The following is an 11,073-nucleotide window of genomic DNA, read 5'->3' as shown; positions in this document are numbered from 1 at the left end:
GGGTGCTAGAGGCCGCGGCTGGGAGCCGGGTCTGCGCGCCGTGGGCGGCCTGGGCGACCCGGAACCAGGCCATAAGACACTCTGGACTTCCGTGTCCCCGCGCCCTGCGAGCCAGGTGAAACATCGGATCCCTGCTGTGAACCTGGAGGTCCGGACGCCACCCGCTGGGCAAGGAGCAGGATAGAGGGCCGGTACTTCCCATGCAGAGGGCTTTCCGCTAGAAAAACGGGGCATTGTGGGTGCTGAGGCACCAGGGAGAGCTGCCTTCCACAGCTCGGGCCCAGGACTTCACTTGTGCTGGGTCAACCAGCCAGCGATCCCAGGGCACTCCTCTTTGCCTGGCTTCTAAAGGATTCCCAGAAGGCTGAGGTGGAACTGGGCTTCAGTGCCAGGATCCCAGGACAGCCGTGACAGGAGCAGGGTGATGTTGCTGAAGGGCAGTGGGCCACCCACTGTTGACGCAGGAGACAGTAGGCGGCGGGGAGTCACGTTGACCCCAGAGTCTACCAGCTGCAGATCCAGCCTTCTAGGATGCCCTACCCAGGAAGACCACCCTCCCTCAGGGCCTCCCTAAAAAGAGCCGGGCTGGGTCTAACCCTCCCCCCAAAAGGCTGAAGAAACCGAGGGACAGAGAATTCGTGAGAACCAAAGAGCAAGGAGGGGTGAGCAGGGCCTGGAAAAGCTGCAGAATCACCACCACCACCACCCCTGCCACCTGGACAGCTTCAGGACGGCATTTCCTGCTTCTGATTAATGCGACTTGGCTTGCCAGCCATCCAGGTTTCCTCTACGACTGCAAGAGGCCTGGGACTATGGATTCCTCCTGGGCAGGCGCTGTGTAGCCCTTGACCCCAGCTTCCCACCCACCTCCTTTGGACGAGGCAAATCAGGGTGCCCATCTCCCTGCCTCCTCCTCCCTTGGGAGGACTGGGAGAGGCTCCACCCACAGCTAGGGCTTCTCATTCTCCAAGACTTGGCCAGTCCCACCAGAGGACCCCCCCCGCCACTCCAGCTCTAGGAATCCTGCTGCTCCTGGGCTGTCCCCCAAGACCACCCTGGCTCCTCCAGAGCTAAGTTGGAGCCTCCCCACCCTCAGAGGGGCCCTGGCTTCCTGGCCGTCACAGATAGGGATGTTCGAGGATAGCTAAGACTTTGGGCCCTTGGTCCCATCCCCTTACTGTGAGGTGCCCTTGGTCTCCAAGTGCTCAGCTTGTAGAAAGGCCCTTCAGAGTGCCCACCCCAGGCCTTGCACTTGAACTCTGGGCCTCAAGCATCTAGGATCTGCCGAACATGGCCCTGTGGAGCACCTTCAGCCTGGGGTTAAGGTGCCTTTCTTGTGGGTTCCAAGCCCTTCTTGGACCTCTCCAGGGCTTTTTGCCAGAAGCAGCAATGCCAACTAGCCTCAGTTCCCATTCCAGGGCTGGGTGCCCATGGGCACAATTCCTCTAGGCACAGGGAGTGGCCAGAGCCTTGTCTGCAGCTTAGATCTGGTGGTGCTGAGAGGTCCCTGCCTAGGCTGCCCTTTTCTGGGAGAAGGGAAAGGGGGCCTAGGAAGGTGCCCGATCTGTTTTGGCCCTGCCCTCCCTCAGTGTAACAGGGCCCACTCTCCTTCCTGTCCAGACTTCTGGAATGTGCCTGAGGCCCCTAGGGGAACACAGCTTCGACTTTCCAAGAGGACTCCCTTTCTCAAGAGCTGGTGGATGTGAAGGGTCTGCCCGGCTCCTATCAAGCATCCCACATGCAGGCCGTCTGACTTCACGAATGTGGAAAGAATTTTCTGGGGGTCCTTCTGGCAGTCACCACCCTCCTGGGGGCAGGCCTCTACGTTTAGGTGCCAGGGTACTCTCTGAGGCCTAAGCCACTGGGACCCTACATCCTGGTCCTTGGGAGTCTCCCGTACTCCTCCAGATCCCAGCCTACTCACCCCACTGGCCAGCCCTGGCTGTGCCGTCCCACTGGTGGGACTGGGGCCAGGACAGACCAGGTCAGGTGAAGAAAGCCGAGTCATGGGGACAGACATTCCAGCAGAGCCACGGCCCCCCTTCCTGGGGTCCCCAGCTGCCTGGCTCCTGACCCTGCTGCGTGAGAGCTCCCTGACCAGAGGATCTGGTGACAACTGTTGCAGCCTGTCACTCCACACCTGGGATACACACCCAACACGTGTGTGCACACAAACACTGAGGCCTCTGCGGAGTCCAGGACCCTTTCAGGACTTCCCCATCCAGCAAGATGGGGGTGCGGCTATGACTGACCCCCGAAAGGCAGAGACTGAAACCCAGACCAGGGCTTTGCATCCGATGCTGCTGCTTCCTCTGTGCACTTCCCCTAGGGCCTCTTCCTCCCAACCTCTGCAGGCCCCAGAAGAACAAACACTCTCACCTGCAGCTGCCTGGCCTCCCACTGAGCAGCAGACAGTGACGGGAACAGGTGGGAGAGGCCGGACCTCAGCTCGGTCCTGCCTGACACAACTGTGCAGCACCTGTGCAGGTGCCATCCCCGGGGTGCGGGGTGGATGTGGGGTGGAGGGCATCGGGACGTGGGTATACATGGACACGGGGGTCTGTGCGTGGTTTTGGGTATCTGGCATAGGTATTAGGTGTGTGCGTTCATTGTGTGGGAGCGTTGGGTGTGCACGTGGAGTGTGTCCATGGGTGTTGAGTGTGTCTTGCTTTTGCTGGTATGGGTGTTCTGTGTGTGTATTGGGTGTTGGATATGTTTGTGTTTGCTGGCTGTGTGTGCATTTGGGTGTTCTGTGCTTATTGGGGTTTGCATACACGGGCCTTGGGTGTGTTGGGGTAGTGAGTGTGCACGTGGGTAGGTATGCCGTGTTGGGTGTGTCTCTGTGTGTGTTGGCTGGGAATAGTGCATGGGTGTCGTGCTCTGATGAGAGCAGCTGACGTAAGATGACCAAGTCCCCTCTCGGTGGCAGCAGTGACCTTGCCCCATCACCTGGAGGAAGAACTGGGCAAGGGCAGGAAGTGAACTGCGAGGGGCCCTCTGGTCCCGGCTCCTGCTCTGATGCGAGAGCGGCGAGGCTGGCCTGGTGGCTCTCGGGGTTGGCGCCTCGGCTGGGAAGTGGGTCTTCCCCTCCCGGCCACCTTCCTGACTCCACGGGAAACCCCACTTTCTTCTCACCTCCTGCCCCACCCCACCTTCAGGCCAGCCTGGTCGGGACCCAGGTGGTGGCTCAGTGTTGGAGTTCAAGCTCATCAGTCCCTCCCGTGCTGCCTGTGCCCAGCTCCCGCCTTGGGTTCCGCGGAGGCTGTGTCTTATTGCCTGGCATGGCCCCCTATCATCTTCCTGATGCCTAAGCGGTGCTCTCGGATAGCTGTGTGTAGACACCAGCAAGATGGGGACTCTGAGGGCCCATCTGAGGGAACTAGGCTCTGGGAACAGGCAGCCTCTACCCAAGGCCCGCCCCCAGGAGTGCTGCACACCCTGTGACCACCCTCCAGAAACTCTCCTTTGCCCTTTGTAAATGGGAGAGAAGGGTGGGGAGCAGCAGGCTCACCCATGGTCTGGCTCGGCTGTGGCTTTCCCATGGGACAGGAAGACACAGTGCAGGCTGGGCAGGGAGGAGGCACTGGCCTGGCTGGATGTGACTTGTACATCTGCTGTCCAGGGAGTAAGCGGCCCCACCCAGGCAGGTGGTGAGGCCCCTGGGACCCTGGTGGCTCTTCTCCTGACTGCCGTGGCTCTGGCTGGGCTGGGCCCTCTTCTTGGGCATCGGTGGGGAGCAGAAAGCTTGACCAGTCAGGCCTAAGGGAGGCCAGCAGCCTGTGCCGTGGTTCTGGGCCTCTGTAAGAATAACGAGATGGGGCTGGGGATGCTTAGGATAAGTGCCTCAGACCTGGCAAGTACTGAGCTAAGGCTGGCCCTCCTGCAAGGACTAGCAATACACTAGTGTCAAAACGCTCTGCCACCACACCAACCTAGGAGGAATCCCGGGCTCTGGGGCAGGACCTGGGCTGGCATCCCCTATGCTACCCACGAAGGCAAAGGTTCCTGGTGCTGAATGCCCCCCAGACTTGGGAGCTATCTTAGTTACTGGGACACAATACCCTACACCCACAGTTTAAAGGAGAGCTTTATTTTGGCCCACAGTTCATAGAGTCCATAGCCAGCTGGTTCCAAGGAGAGCAGCAGGGCAGAGGGGCATGGCAGAGGAGAAGGAGTTACAGACATGGTGGCAGGAAGCAGAGGGAGAGAGCCAGCCATGCTAGGCCATGCCCCCAGGAACACAGCTCCTCCCACCAGGCTTCACCTGCCGGCAGCGGACTGGTCATGCCCCAGGATCCAGTCACCTCCCCAAAGTCCACCTAAGAACATGAAGTTTTGTTTGGGAGGACATCTAGATATAAACCATCACCAGAACTGGATTCATCTTCTCTTGTATGTAAGAAATTGTCCCCAAAACATAGTGGTTTAAAACAAGCACTTATCTCAGTGTCCAAGGGTCCAGAACTGGAGTGGCTGAGCAGGGAAGCCAGGTCCTCAGTGGGCTGTGTCACCCTGAGGCTGGACACGGGAGAGGCCTCACTTCCTTCCACATGTGCCCCTCCTGGGAGCTGCATGGTGTCCTCATGGCATGAATGCTGGATCCTTCAAGTGGGTGGCCCTGGACCAGCCTGCAGTGGCATCCCTGAAATGTTCCTGCTGCAGCAAGGTGCCCTGGGGTCCACTCAGTCCTGCTTGGCCTCAGAGAGGCTGCCTGAGATAGGGGTTCCCGTCTTTCCTTAACACCTGTGCAGGCTGGCAGCTGGCCCATAGCTTTCTGTGCCCAGCGGAGGCCCTGTGCTGCCCGGTGTCCTGCCCAACCAGTGCCTGGACCACATGCACTCAGATGAGTAGTGGAGCTGCAGAAAGGGGCCCGGCCCCCTGCCCAGCTGGCCCTTGTCCCTCCCCTGGCCCTTGCTGAAGCCCATTCTCCAGGAGGAGGCTGGACAGAGCCTCTAGCACCTTTCCAGTGGTCAACTTTGGTCTTGTTGCTATTCAGCCCCGGCCAGGCCTCTGTTCTCTCTTCCATGGCCTGGGACATCACTCAGGTGTCCCCTGCTCAGGGGCATGTCCCTTATGGTCTGTCTGCCCCGCCTTCACCCTGCTGGCCGGTGCAGCTGGAGCTGACACACATGTTCCTGAGTCCCCTGCTGCTGTGACCAAGGCTCCACCCACTTTAGCCGTCCACTCTCTGGGGGACCAGCAGCCTGTCATTCCCTTTGTAGTCCTGAGCACCCCAAACCAGGGGACAGAGGTCACAGCCCCCTGCCCCTGCCTCTGCCAAGGCAATTCTACAGTGCCTCAGGCCTTCTCCCGACCAGGCTGGGGTGTGAGTAGGTTGGTGGGTGAGCTGGCTGCCTGCCGCGAGTCAGCCTGCTGGGAGAAGAAGCCTTGCCCAAGCTTCCTGCCTGCTGGGCCGCAGCCCCTCCTGTGACTCAGCACTGACAGCTCTGAGGAACCTGCGGGGACAAGGGAGGCGCGTGGGCCGCAAGCAAACGCAGGCTCTGACAGAGACACCCAAGGGCCCAGCCCAGCTCAGCTCAGCAAGAGGCCACACAGGCCGAGTTTCACCAACCTCAATTTCCTCATTTTTTACTCCAAGAGCAGAGGGTCTCATGGTCTCCAGAGGCCTCGGCTAGGTGAAAATACCTTCCCCAAACTACCAATTCCATAGTTTTAAAAACACTTCAATATATATGCTAATTGACTTCATTTATACTACTGGTTCGTCTTAGTTTGTTGAAAAGATTGTGTATTATTATCTGTTTCTTTTTTGTTAGAATATTTTGGTTTTATATCTTGTCCTCTGAGGAACTACTTTTTTGGGGGGGTTACCGGAGCTTGAACTCGGGTCCTTGCGCAGGCAGCAGAATCACTGAGCTACATCCCCGGCCCTGAGGAACTACTTTGAAGATAATGATGCACAGGGTAGTAACTATTGTTATTCTCTTATTATTTGATTATTAAATTTTATTTTATTTGTTCATTAAAAATTTTTTTAAAGCAGTGGGAGAGGCTGGGGATTTAGCTCAGTGGTTCCACCGCCTGCTTCACAAGCGAAAGGTCCTGAGTTCCATCCCCAATACCAAAAAAATGAAAAATAAAAAATACAGCAGCTTGAGAATGCCGCCTGTCCCCCATGGTCCCCTCAACTCACCTGCTGCTCCCAGACTGCTGCCTGTGCAGTAGACAGGACAGCAGAGGAAGGTGGACACAGGACCAAGAGGCCTCGGGAGCTGCCCACACCACCTCCCAGGGCACCCAGTCCTGTGTGTCCATACCCTGCTGAGCCTCATTCTGACCTCCCCAGGAAGTGGCTGAAGGTGTCGGGCTTCCTCTGGACAAGGCCAGTCCCACTTGTCCTTCTTGGGTGCTGTCCTTTCCAGCAGAACCTCTCAGCCCACAGCCAACCTGACCCCTCCTGGTGGCCTGTTCACAGGACCACTCAGCTGGCCATCCAGCCTGGCACAGCCGGGGCAGGTGGAAGGTGTCTCCTCAGAGCCGCACCAACCTCCTGAACCTCTCTACCCATCTGTAAAGAACAGGAGATGTCATCACCTAGCGCACTCCGGTTGACATCAATGCCCTGCCTATGGGTCTCCCTCTGCCTGGGACCCAGCAGAGACTATGCCCACCCCACCTTCCTTCCTGGGTGGCTTCACAGAGGCCCCAGGGACTGGGCGTCAGCCAGCCGTACAGAGGGTCTTTCACTTCTCAGCTCACCTTGCGCCCCAGCGCCAGGCGCAGGGCAGATGGAGAAGTGGCCCAGGCGGCCTGACTCAGCGTCCCCACATTTGATGGGAAGTGACTTGCTCAGGCCGGGCAGCCCAGTTTCTGTTCAGAATCCTGTGCTTTGGACCCCCGGTGAGACTTGGAGGCCTCAGATAACATCTGTGGGACTCCCATGGTGAGGTCGGTCCTACAGCTACAATATCAGAGGAAGGACCTGGCATCACAGGCAGCTGCAGCCAGGTCTCCTTGGGCAGCTCCCGGTACTGCCCAGACCCCAGGGTACACTGCTGGGGGGAGGGAAGTATAGGTTCCAGCCCAGGCTGCCCACCCCATGGTCAGTAAGAGGCCACCAGGTCAGCCTGTATTCTGGGATCCCAGAGCCACAGCCCAAGCCTTGCACCTTGGCCTTTCTCTCACCCTTCCTTGTTTACGTGACGCTGGAACCGAGGCGCCTGCCCCTCAGATATGTGCTGGTGCTGGTGCCAGAACCACCACCACATCCAGACCTGCAGACCTACTTCTGCCTGGCTGTGCTCAGGCATGGGGGAGGGTCAGGCCCAGTTGTGAGACCCACCAGAGTGCCGTTGGGGTCCCTCAGCCAGTGCTGTTCTGCCTATGGGACAGGGAAGACTGCAGGGCATCCCAGGGGCAGCAGCAGGTACAGGCTGCACAGAGCCCCCTCAAAGCACAGGCTCAAATCTTGGCCCCCTGCACCTCAGAATGGCCTGATACAACTAGTTGGCATTACAGATATAATCACTGGCATGGAGCGGGCCCTGAGTGATAGGACTGGTATCCTGAGCAGGGCGGACATGAAGAGACCCTGGGAAGAGCAGAGGTTGGAGTGATGCCATCACCGGGAGTCTGGGGAGGAGAGGAGGATCCTCCTGGAGTCCCTGCAGGGAGCACCTGCCCAGCATCTGGATTTCTGCAGAATGAATTTCTGCAGGAGAATAGATTGCTGTTTCTTAAGCACGAGGTTGAGTTATATTCTTCATGTCAGCCCTGGGGGTCCCTTCATCTGTGAACCCGCAGGCGCTGGCCTCCCTCGGGCTGCCCAGTTAGTGCTGGGCTGGGGAGGGTGATGTGGGGGTGCATCAGGGCTCAGAGGAGTGGCCCCTTTTGGCCCAGATGTCAAGGGCTCAAGGACAGTCTGTGCCGGAAGAGATACTGCAGGCAGGGACATGGTGTCCCTGGACAGCACTCTTGGTGTTGGAGGGGATCTTGAGGTGCAGGGGGTGGCTGTTGGGGGGGTGGTTCAGGGAGTCACAGCCTTACTCTGTGCCAGGTCACCCCCAGCTAAAGGCACTGGGATTAGAACCCCAGCAAGCCCCAGTTCCCCTCTGGGTGGCCCAGCTGGTATGCCTCCTCTCAGCCAAGTCCCAGGCAGGCCCCCCCTCAACATCTGACATTTTTGTGGCTGTTGGGGGTGCAGACTCCCCAGGATGTGTTTAAGTGTGACCGGGACAGGAGCCGAGGCAGGGGTGCAGGCATCTTTGTGGGTACGTCTGGCCCAGGAGCTGCCCCCTGGGCTGCTCAACCCCTGCATGGCTCTGTACCCTAGCAGGATTTGGGGAGCTGACCTGCCTGCTGTTCTACAAGGACTAGAGGAGGGATAGACATCAAGAAAGCAGAAGGCCAGCCAAACAGGAATGGGAGCGGTCCAGGCAAAGGCCCAGAGTGCAAGAGCAGGGAGCAGGTCATGAGAGATAATATAACTCCACCTATTAGATGTCAGATATGCTGTTCATGTTCTCCAAAACTGAAGAATGATTTTTCCCCAAAAGAATTAGTTTTAAGGAACAACAGAAGTTATGAGTAGGAAAAATTTCTTGAGAGAAAAAAAATTTGAGAGAGGTAGCTCCTGAGAGACAGGAGGGGACCCGAAAGTGGGTTGCTGTGGATCTCACTTTACAGAGGAGGTTTTATAAAGCAAAATCTTTTTTTGGGGGGGGGTACCAGTGATCAAATTTGGGACCTTGCACTTTTGAGGCAGGCAGCAGAACCACTGAGCTAAATCCCCAGCTATAGAGCAAAATCTTGAGGTGGGTACAATATGGGTCAAAACTATGATCAACCAATATGATTACAAGTACAGCCACTTAGGTAGTATTGACCCAATAGGGAAGCAGGTCACGTACCAAGTGTGAACAGAAAGAACAAGGACCTTTTAGGAAGGGATGGATGGGAGGTCCTGGTCTCCACTTGGGTGACTGATTTCTACCTCTACTTTATTGGACCAGGTGACGCCAATGAGAGTATGATCTTCAATTTATTGCTTACCCCTCAGGGAGGCGTGTAGGCCAGGTCAGCCCGTCTTTACCTTGAGACTGGCCTTCAACAGATGCGCCTCCAGCCACAGTTGTGATGCGCTTTTTCTGCACTGACACTCAGCCCTGTCTGACTGGTGAGAATTTCTACCTAACTTGGCCATCTATAACACAGGGAGGGGGAGGAGGAGAGGCTAAGGTTGCTGTGGGATAAAGGTGTAAATGTGGGGATGACATCAGGCCTGGACAGTGCCCTTGGGGGTGCCCTGACACCCTAGCAGGAGTGCTGGCAGCAATGTGTAGGCCAACACTGGTTCTGCCTAGTCCTGGGCCTACTCTACCAGCTGTGGCTAGGCTAAGAACAGACACCTAACTCCGGAAGACAGGCAGGAAGGAGCCTGCCACTAGACCCTGGGGCAGGCTCTTCCTCAGACCTCAAGCCACCCCACCACCCCTTCCTCCAGTACTCTAATCCTGCAGGACAAGCCCCAAGCAATGTGAGGTCCTGAATGACACACACCTGGAGCCTTCACAACAGGGGCATCCGGCTGAGCCCTGCAAGGGTTCCTTGCAGCCCTTCCTCCCACCTGTAGCCAGGAGGACCTCCACGGGGCCAAAGTCCCAACTTGCCCCCGCTATGCAGGTTAACCTTTTGCAGCCCTAGTCCTCCAAGGCCAGAAGTAGCCCGCAGACCCACAGAGCCGCATGTGCAACGCGGGCAGACCCCTCCCCAAATGCTACCGAGGTGCCGGCCGCCCCTCACCCGGAGGTCTGCATCCTCCCGGCTCAGGTCCACGCTTTTTTGGGGTCCCGAGAGCGACGTCCTGAGGAGAAGGGGCATCTCGCTCGGCTGAGCTACGCACTCAGGTTGCCCGGCGAGGGGAGAGTGTGTGTGTGGGGGGACTAACTATGCAAGCCCTGGCTGGCTCCCTCGGATCACCAGGGATCACGTGGCGTCCCCTTTCCCTGATCTCGTTCCCTCCGAGGCTGCGCAAAAGGTGCGGTAAGCAGAGGCCGGAACCTGACATCGGGGCTCCGGTTTCTGGCCGGCGGGATCTGAGCTCAGGGCAGCGTGCAACCAAACAGCGACTGGCCGACTCGGATCGCCATGGTAACGAGGCCGGGGAAGCTGCAGGGCTGGCAATGGAGCGAGGCGCACGAGGGGTGGCGCCGGCGCGCGCGGGGTCGCTCGGGTCGCCTTTCCTCTGAAGACCCGAGCCCTTCAGGCCCCATGGTGGGCCCCGACGATCCTGGCCTGGAAGTGTGAGGGGTGGGTGGCTCGGCGGCCGCTGCTCGTCTGATGGTTAAGACTGCGAAAGGAGTAAGTACCCCGCGAAGTTCCCGGCGCCTTTCTCGGGTCCCCAAAATGTTAGCCCCTTCAGTCGCCGCAGTTTTTCTAAACGGGGAAATCCACACTACAATACCATGCTCTACTATGCAGGATTCACTGAATGTGGTGGTGATTTTCGTTGCATATGGCTGGCTTCTGTGACCCAGAACCTGTGTTGCACACACCTTTCCCCCTCTACTAGAGATTGCGCCGAGGGCCTCGCGCGTGATAGGCAAGCACTCCGCCACTGAGCTCTACTGTACCTCCCGCGCTTTTTATTTTGTTTTGAGACAGGGTCTCAAGTTGCTCCGGCTAGCTGCTCGGAAATTGTGCTCCTCCTGCTTCCGCCTCCCTAGTAGCTGGCGTTATAGGCGTGCACCGCCATGCCTGGCTTGCATGTTTTCTTATTGTTCCTCACCCTAGACCAGCAGCCCCAGCTCCTCTTTCACTTTTATGAGGTAGTCAAGATTTGCCTGATGTTTCCCCACGATTAACTTCAAGTTATGTGCTTTTGACAAGACGATTTCCGAAGGAAATAGTGTCTTCAGTGCTTCCCGGCGGATACATGACAGCAGTTTGTCCCACTGCTGGAGACACTAATTTTGGTCGTGTGGTGTAGGGACATCTGCCAAGTACCTATCGTAAAGTTAGTATTTTCTCTTTGTAAACAATGAATAGCTTTTGGGAAGATACTTGGAGACAGTAGAAATTCTGCTTGCAGCCATACTTTCTCTCTCTCTCTCT

The 11,073-nt window shown here is 57.5% G+C and overlaps 1 protein-coding gene across 1 annotated transcript in view; it reads left to right on the top strand.

Annotated features, from left to right (window-relative positions):
• Positions 1–10,118: 10,118 nt before the first annotated feature.
• Ccdc57 (coiled-coil domain containing 57) overlaps positions 10,119–11,073 on the top strand; it is an 83,554-nt gene continuing 82,599 nt past the window's right edge. Inside the window, exon 1 of the mRNA XM_033767435.1 lies at positions 10,119–10,320. The gene's annotated coding sequence lies outside the window, so the exon portion shown is untranslated. The remainder of the gene's footprint in view (positions 10,321–11,073) is intronic.

This window comes from Fukomys damarensis, unplaced genomic scaffold, assembly GCF_012274545.1.
Source record: "Fukomys damarensis isolate Sample0158 unplaced genomic scaffold, DMR_v1.0_HiC HiC_scaffold_23, whole genome shotgun sequence".
NCBI classification, from domain to species: domain Eukaryota; kingdom Metazoa; phylum Chordata; class Mammalia; order Rodentia; family Bathyergidae; genus Fukomys; species Fukomys damarensis.
This window is presented reverse-complemented; position numbering and strand designations above follow the sequence as displayed.